Source organism: Oxyura jamaicensis, chromosome Z (genome assembly GCF_011077185.1).
Source record: "Oxyura jamaicensis isolate SHBP4307 breed ruddy duck chromosome Z, BPBGC_Ojam_1.0, whole genome shotgun sequence".
In the NCBI taxonomy this organism is placed as follows: domain Eukaryota; kingdom Metazoa; phylum Chordata; class Aves; order Anseriformes; family Anatidae; genus Oxyura; species Oxyura jamaicensis.
Window position 1 is genome coordinate 44,369,196 of NC_048926.1, and position 7,324 is coordinate 44,376,519.

Sequence of the window (7,324 nt, forward strand, 5' to 3'; positions counted from 1 at the left end):
GCCACGCACACAAGGGAACATAAACTACAAGGTATGGAGGCTGAGTTTCCTTACTGTGGAAGCAGTAAGTCTTAGGCTAGCAGTTCGTAAATCTTTCTTGTAAGAAAAAAAAATCAGGAATCTAGAATAACCAAAACTTTACTGTTCAGCTGTGAGTGTGTGTATGTACTTCTTAAAGATGAATTCTTTCAGTCTGAATCTCTCTGCAAACATTTTTTTAAAAGGAAGAGCCTCCTTTAGCCCAGTGGCTACTTAGCAAGCCACAGAGCAGAAATACCGGTTAGAACGGAGCTATTAGGCTGACTTGCTATGCCTGTTATGGAGAGCATCCACGCTGCTTGGTGGATGCTGTGGAGGAAACAAAGGAAGAAGGAAATCAACTGGTGGTCCCCATAAGGATTAGGTTTAGAAGGAAATGTCAGTGGTCTGTACATTCAGGAGGCAAGATCAAACTGCTGCCAAGGAAGTGAGTGCGTAAGCTCCACATGCACTAGATGATACTCATTCTTGCTACCACAGAACTGTGAGTGGACAGAAACCTGTCTCTCCCAACAATTTTTAACGCAGGTTGTAAGGTATGACTGGTTTTCTATCTTTGTGCAAATAAGAAGACAAAATACCTGGTGATACCCTAAATGAAGCTTGCTAGTACTTGGCGCTGCTGCTGCTGCAAAAAAAAAGGGGGGGGCAGTGAGGAAAGGTATTTGGTTCCAAAGGCCAAGGTTACTAAAAGTTGCTGGGAAAATAAGATATTGTTTATGAGCAGATAGGAAATGAAAAGGAAATAACTTTAAGGATGTATGCGCATGAATGGGAACATAGCTTACAAAAGAGGCATCAGCCTATGACATTTTAGAAATAAAATGTGATAAAACAGCTATCTGTAAGCATTAAAACTTGCTGACTGTTCTAGCAGAACATCCCCTCTTCTGAGGGGAATCATTAGAAGGGGTTAGGGTAAATCAGGTCGTGTAGATAACTAATATTTACACAGTCATCGTAAGTAACACCTTCACCCAAGGTTGCCTTACATGACACTAAACATTAAACTTTGTGTAAGTTGCATTTAAGCACACTGGTAGAATTTTAAAACTCATTACTCTTCAATACTTGCTTTAAATCCATTTTTGTGCTCCTATTTTTGTGCTCCTATTCCATGTTCTCTATCTTCTGAGGAATTTTGTTGTTTTCTCTAAAAGTATTATTATAAAGTAGCCAATGGGTATGTTGGGGAAAGTGTTGTATCTCTTCAGAGTTCTTCCTTTCCAAAGACAAAGCAAATGTACCTTATGTGTATGCACATGCAAAGCTTCTGAGTTCTTCCTAGAAGACTATGGGTAAGTAAAGCTCTGTATGACTATGTTCCAAAATAGTTGTTTCCAAGAGTTTTTGAGGACTTTCTTTGGTTTTATATTCCTTCTGATAGCCATAGTTACATTTACCACAAGATGTATTATTTTAAAAGATCCTAATGTGCATGTCTTAGTAATAAAATGTTCTGCCTAGACTGTCCTATCCAAATTAGAGTTACTGATGTTTGCTAATGGGGTCTTATATTCACTCACACCTAAATATGTGATTTGGGCACTGTGTTACATGCTTGGTGGATGGCCATTTTATACAGTGATTAAGCTCTGCAGTCATTGCTTGCTTTCATCTTGTTGTGCACATGAACTGTTTTAGTTATACTTAGGAAGAAACAAGGTTTTGCATTAGGTTTCTGTGTGCTCCTGCTTCATAGACTGGGCCCGTTCTAAAGGTCTTGTAAGAAATTATTCCACTTATAAATGAAGTGATCATTCTTTGAATTCCCATGTGAAATCAACTGTCATGCAGGAAGCTATTCCTTTTCTCTTTAAAAACAGTCATTTGCTCATCCTATCTGTGAATGCTAAGCAAAATGGAACTTCATTTATCTTCAATATGTTGGTTTTATTTTTTGCTAATGTTTAATCAATTTCAAAAAATTAAATAAGCCTATTAATGCCCTACCCGATCCATGCAGGAAAGCAATTTTCAAAATATTCTGAAGGACTGTGATAAAATATTTTTCATCCCCCTCTGTTGAAAGTTGAAATCATGAGTGACATTTCAGGTAAGTGCAGGGGTACATAAAGCATATGGAAGGAAGGAAATAATGAGACACAAAATTCAGTTCCTGAAGGTTTTATTCACAAAATTGAACCTAGGTAACCTTCAATGAGTCTCCTCTGATGCAGACTAGGAACACAGCCTTTAGGGAGGAGAAGTGTTGGCCACTTGTTGGAGATCCATGGATGGGTTAATTTTGTTATTTTAGGGGCCTCGGAGGATGCATCTTCACTTGTGTTCACAGGGAACATGACAGTACTTTATTCCTTTTTTCATGCTAATTTGCATAACTATTTGTTTTTCTGTGGTGTTGAAACTCCATTTCTACAGTAGTTCTTGTTTTTACCATGCTAGTGTCTATAGAAGAGATGCCACCAATCTTTCTGAGTCAAGGGCCAAAGAAACCATGAAGGCAGGCATTCATATAAAACATACTAGCTTCTTTTTAAACGTTGCTTCTTTATTTTGTTCACTTAAAATTCTCACCTCCTCCAGGAGACCCAAAGCCTACTTCTCAGTGAAACCTTTCCCAATAGAGTGATGCTGGGAAGCAGATGTCTTAGAAATCCAAGTGTGTTGTCAGATGTGATGCTGTAGCTCTGATTCCTGTCACTCTACTCTCTGCAGCCATTCTCACTTGTGAAGAAGTGTTCAAAGATGGGGTAAAGTCAAAGAGTGAGCTGTTTGCCTTCCCTAGCCACATTCAGAAGATGTTTCCTGGGGAGGCTGGCTTTGTGAGGGTCTCAGAGGAAAGATTGTGGTTAGGCTCAGATCTGAGTAAGGAATAGTGTGTTTTCCGGCATGGTAAAGGTTGTCCACATGCTTAATGATGTCTGATACACTTTGAATATTCACCTGGAATTAACTTTGTGTTTCAGAGCTATTTGTCTGTGTTAATGTGTGTTTCCCCAGAGCATGAGGGGTCTGGGAGTGCTCTCCTCAGGTGCCACAGGGGACCCTCTGAAGCTGTTGCAGCTAGTATTTTATGTGTTTACCATCAGTAGCGGTCTCAGGAGCTGCAGTGGAACTATTCTGACTAAGTTCTGACTTTAATCATTAAGTTGATTTCTTTCAACTACTAATGAAAGCTTCCTGCATAGCATGCATGCAGTGATATAAACATGTTTAAAATACATCCTGATTAGATCCTCAAAGCAGCTTAGCATGTCTGGGAACTTCATGCTGAGAGGAGATGTCGAGAACACCTTACAGCTGGTCATTAGGCCGTAGTGTATTTCTTGGAACACATTTGTTTTTGCTTACAGTCCAAAAGTCAAGTGAAATAAAAGTGGCTTCAAAGTAGGTGTTTTTTCAAACTTGTGAAGGAATGCTGCTACTTCTCTCTCTAATACATCAATGTGTGAGTCTGATAAGTTATGGAAAATCCCAGAAGTGTCTGCCCATGCAGCTCTTTAAATAGTTTATTGCTGCATACATAGGTGTCTAGTTTTGCTAGGTATGCTTATGTCCAATTGCATACCAAAATCTTTTGCCATAATATCACAGCAATGCAAGAAATGTGAATGCAAGTTTTTTCTCAACAGCCCTTTTAACATTCCTTCTGTTCAGCCATGTTTACTAACATTGCAGTTTGCTTTCCTCTGTTCAAGCACGAAGCATTGGCTGACAGTTTTTGTTGTTGTTTGTTTTGAGGCTTTTATTTTTTAATAGAAAATATATACTGAAAATATCAGCTGTTATATAAAATTGCATTGGCTTTTGGAGACTTATAATAAAACTCTTGTATTTGAAAGAAACTTCTGTTTGTGTTTATATAGAAGCTAAATGCCGTTATGCAATGTTTGAAAACAAATACTGCTGCCCTTCTGCTGTAACTTGCTAGTCACAGGAAGAAGTGGGGGGAGGACCTGTGTTTTCTGATTCGGCACTGTTGCAAGGTTTGATCACATCTCTCATACTATAACAGAGCATTTCAGAAGGAAGCCTGTGGTCACTGGAAGCCCATTAGGAATAATTAAGAAATGTTATTTCAGTTGCAGTATCGCCAGGTATTTGAACAAACTGTGTAGCCCCATTTTGCTGGGTGTCCTGTAAACCAAAAAGCAAGAAAATCTCTCTTCCCACCAAGTTTTTAATCTAAACTGACACACAGCTGAAGGGTGGGAGAGGCAAAAGGCCAAAAGCAATGAAGCTGCCTGCTAGAGTTGTGTAGCTGATTAGCAGCTGTGCGTGTACATGTGAGAGAAGGCTGGTGTCCTCATTTGGCTTTGTTTTTTCCCAGCATAACTTGAGCAGAGCCAAGAGTAAACATTTAAGTTTTCTTTTTCTTTTACTAGGTTTAAATTTAAGATCTTTGCCTTGTCCTTTCTCTTTCACATATCTCCTGTTTTCTTCTCATTTGAGCTGTCAGTCTCCTTTTCCTCTCCCCGTGCTGGAGTAATAAATCATGCCAGGTTGTTGAAAGAGGGAGAAATTTTCCCATTTAGGGACAAAACAGGAAGCCAGACCACCAAAAGGGCAAAACGCAGTGCGTCACCCCGCGAGCGCCGGGCACGTCTGTGTCTGAGAGTTATGCTTTTAGGGCACGTGACGGCGAGAGCAGTGCTGCAGTTTTGCTGGGTGTGGGGACAAGCTGACTCCTTCCTTTCCCAGGCATGTGCTGACAGCGCAGGGCTGGATCAACAGGGCCTGGGGAACCCTTGTGCCCCGGGCTGGGATTAGGCTGGCCTGCTGGATCAGCCCGAGCACAGCCCACAGCTGATTGTGTAATGAGAGGGTGAATTATCTCCTCCAGGGAGGCCTCTCTTCAGAAGCGATAAAATACTTACTGGGTGATCTGCACAGCAGCTGACAACAGTGTTCAGGCCAAACTCCAATTTATCGACAAGTGAGCGCTTAGCTCTTGTGGCCAACACCCCTTGCAGCGGGCTCACCAACCTCCCTTAATCGATAGCTGTAACCAGAACTGTAAGAGCTGCTTCCAGAAAACCACTCGGCTTCTGATGACCAGAATCCTGCAAAACCGTGAGGCAAATCGTTACAAACATCTATCATGTTCCGTCAAGTATTGAAATCAGTTCAGTGGAGTCATGCGTAATCCAAACACAGACTTGGTCTAAGGTCTTTATTTTTGTTTTCTGGAATCAGAAAAAAATATCAGAAAATCTGTATTTGCAGGAACAAAAACTCTTTCTGGTAGAAATGCATGGAGTTTCTGAGCATTGTCCATGATGACATGGAGCAGTAGACGCTGTCTCCTTAAAATGTGTGAGCTTCTGTATCTCTGAGTAGCTGTATGAAGACCCTGTCTCTGTGTTAATTTTTCTTCCTGTGTTACTCACATTTAAAGCTTGGATATCTAGAAAATATTCAGTTCTGTCTTTGAAGTCTTGCGTGAGTTACCAGTCTTACCATCTTTCCCCTTGTTTATCTCTTCTGCTGCATGTGTACTGGTCACCCTTTTCTCACTATGAGCCTGGGTAATGCTATTAAGTTAAAGAGCTTTCTTGTTCTTTGTAATCATCCTGTGGTATACTGCTTCCACTTTATACATGACAAAAAGTCTTGCCTGATTTTGCCAGAAATATCACTTGGATCTATTAGAAAGCAACAGAACTCCCTGCGCCTATGTTTTGTGGAGAACAGAAGAAAATAATACAGACTTGTGATGTAAATGCTCAAAGCTGCATCTGATCCAGTATTTCAAACAGCAACCCCACACCAGCTGCCTTGCTCTCTCAGGGAAGATTTTGCTGCTACCAGGGAGTAGGTTGGTACCCCTAGAGACTTGGAGCGGCGGCGATCTCCTGCTGCAGGCCCGCAGCCACCTCCCTGCCGTGCTGGGTTGGTGGGGCAGCAGCCTGTGGGGAACCCTGCCAGCCCAAACCTGCCTTCTGATCCCCGGTCTTGTGATTGCAGTCACAAGGCCTCCTCTTCTCTGTGGCTGGTTGTTCAGGCTAACTTAATTTCTAGTCAAAGTAATTGGCAAAACCACTGCTCATTTTTTAGAGGCAGGGGTTGCTGTGTTTTCTTCTGGTATTGGATATGACCAGGCATAGGTAGTTCACTTTCATTTTACTTCTGAAATAGGTGAAAAATTGTCCTGAAATTGGAAATACAAATTTTGTTTGGCAGCGAGTGGGAAAACAGCGCTTTAAGAAGATTATGTTTGTCAACATGGTATAACACAACTTCTATGCTTTGCTTTCTACATCCTTCTTCAAAAGTATCAGGGAATCAAGCTGGAGTTGATTTATGTATAATTTTGTAACAAGGAAAGAAAAAATAAAATAAAAAAATGATTTTTTGTTAATTTTCAGTTGTCTGTCATGCTGGTCCCAGCCTGAGGTTTAATATAAAGTATCAGCTGTTCCTGTAAGGGGAGGCAAAGCGTCTTTGCCTTGAGAAGTGGGGAGCACTGATGGGTGCTGTGTTCCCCAGTTCTCCATCAGCTTTGAAGGCAGCTGGTGGTGTGTCCCCTTTCTCACCTCTCATATCACTAAATAGTGCTTCTAGCTTCTTAAAAAATAAATTCTGCCTCTCGTTCTCTCAGCTGTCTGGGTGCCCTCCCACATCCTGACAGCTGACCATGAGGGGAAGTTGTGGCCTAGTAATGCAAGGGCTTCGTAGGTAGTGACCCTGCACCACAGGCATCCTGTGGTTTGTGCCAGATAGCTCTGAAGAAATGTCCTGAACTGGGTATTGCACTGGGAAGGGAAACTTTAAACCCTGTCCTGGTGGTGTGAGGAGGGCTGCCTCCAGATCCAGCAGAGAGATGCTGTCTGTCTCCCACAAGGAGCGAGGCCTGCTGCCTCCCTGTGGTGCTATGCTCCTTCCCAGTCCCTCCTGCCCTGCTCTGGGTCATGGTACCCCCTTGTCCTGCCACGGGGTCATCCAGGGGCAGGGTTAAGCTAGATGTGACAGCAGCTATATAAATATTTAGGAGAGCCATGCTTTAGGTCAGATGGGACACTGGTGAAGAAAAACCACAGTGCACACAAGAGAAAGTTGCTGCTTGCTTAATCTGTGTTTGGGGTTTGCATGGATTGCCGACTGAAATGAGATTATTCTAATTTCGGAGAAGATACTGATCTCTTTTTGCATACCAGCCACCCAGCAGCCCACAAACTGTGAGCTTTATCATTTGAGCATCAACAGCTACCAGAACTGCAATTGTTTGAAAGATCGGCTACCCAGCACTAGGTCCTGTGCCAACAGGTGCTTGTGGTGCATACTGAGGGGGGGAATAAACAACAAGTCGTGGAAAGGCTAC